This window comes from Dermacentor silvarum, chromosome 8 (genome assembly GCF_013339745.2).
Source record: "Dermacentor silvarum isolate Dsil-2018 chromosome 8, BIME_Dsil_1.4, whole genome shotgun sequence".
NCBI lineage: Eukaryota > Metazoa > Arthropoda > Arachnida > Ixodida > Ixodidae > Dermacentor > Dermacentor silvarum.
The window spans coordinates 145,206,440-145,208,192 of record NC_051161.1 but is presented as its reverse complement, the minus strand read 5'-3'; the positions used below and the strand labels follow the sequence as shown (position 1 = coordinate 145,208,192).

General features: G+C 43.4%; 1 non-coding gene across 1 annotated transcript; it reads left to right on the top strand.

Annotated features, from left to right (window-relative positions):
* The first annotated feature begins 1,277 nt into the window (after positions 1-1,277).
* On the top strand, positions 1,278-1,349 carry Trnat-cgu (transfer RNA threonine (anticodon CGU)). The gene has a single exon. It is a non-coding gene; the product is annotated as a tRNA-Thr (tRNA).
* Positions 1,350-1,753: the final 404 nt, after the last annotated feature.

Below are 1,753 nucleotides of genomic sequence, written 5' to 3'. Positions count from 1 at the left end.
CAAAACTAACTATTTTTAGGTGAACCTGCGCACAGCGAAACAACTAACACTCAGCGCAATGTTAGCAGCGAGCACACTCGTCGGTCATCGAAATCTGCTCTGCGGATGAGACACGTCGGCTACTTTTGCATGACATATTGAACCTCCCAGCTTAATCGCTCGTGCTCACGAAAGTTCTAAAATGCATGAATTATACATGACTTTTTATTAACGCGAGAGAGTTAATGGCCCCGTGTCGCAGAAAATCCGGTGTCGGCGTCGGTGCCGTAGCCAGCGTTGGCTACCGTGAGCGAAAATTGCCGTATATATTCTACACCACAATAAAGTTCTACTATCAGTAAAGTGCCTCATACCTTGTCTTATACCCCTGTCACATGGCACATGTAATGTCATTCGTAGCGAATGAGATTACGTGTCAATGCCATTTTTTTGCTTGTACACGGGCATAGTAAATGACATTCACAACTAATAGGATTCGCCCATTGAATGAGTTTCCCGAACTCATGCATGCATGACTTGCGTAATCTCAACGACAGGCGCTTGGCAAAAAATTACAAATTGATAAGTTAAAACAAAATGAAATATATTTTCAAATAACCTTCCAATGTTCACCATTGTATTGCTAAAAATATAATGCACATATATAAACAAGAAGCACGATATGAAAGGTTTCGTTATCACAGCAGCCTGGCGAGAAACGTCGCTATAAATTGCGAATAATATTTGGTTACCTGTGTATACTGGGAACGCAAGACTGCAATGACATTGATATGAATGTCATTTACTGCAAATGACATTACATGTGCCGTGTGACAGGAGTATTACATTCTTTGCAAAGTTAATCCTCAGAATTTTGAGAATGAGAACCCACAAACAACCGTCGCGAAACAAAACACGCACAGCTTATGCCTTTTACGTTAAATCTTCTAAGACTGAAATAATAACGACAGAAGATCGGCGCACGCAAGAGGCCGCGTTTCTACCAGAAATCTCGTCATCGTTCATTTCGTTCGACGCCATCGTTTACCGGTAAACATTACGGTTACATAAGCTGCAGTAGCCGGGAGAACGAGAAGGAAGGGAACCGAGGGGTGCGATTTTTATTAATCATATCATAAGAAGGCAACAAACAACCACGTCTTGGCGTAATGCGAAGACGGCAGAAAGGATGTTCAAAATCCGCCCCTAGGTTTGTGAGTGGTGGCGCTGGCTAACACTCCCAGGGTTAGTTCAAGTTGTAAAACATAAATACCCCAGAAAATGGATGGGAAAACGGCTCCGCGGTGGCTCAATGGTGAGAGCATCGCACGCGTAATGCGAAGACGTGGGTTCGTTCCCCACCTGCGGACAGTTGTTTTTTCATCCGTTTTCATTTCGATTAATTTGTCATTTGTTTATTTCAATTAATGAGTACAAGTAATTTCCCCTATGTTGTCCTTGGTGTCTTTGTTTGTTGGTGGTGGTGGTGATGTTGAAGCAGGCGGGGTTGGCCTGGCATACATAGCCGGTTTGTTTATTGGCTTCTTATGATATGAGTAGTAGCCGGGAGGCGTGAGAAGATGTCAGGAACATTTGAATGCAACCGACGCAGGCGTGGAACGAGCGAGTCACTTTCGGTTATCTGAAAGCTAGCGCTATTAAACCATTGGCACCTGTTTAAATTCGCGTATCAACAATTTGCTTACGAAGTTTAGCTGAGACCCGAGCTGAGAAGTAAGTGCAGCTGAAAGCAGACACAAAGTGCTACAGAGAA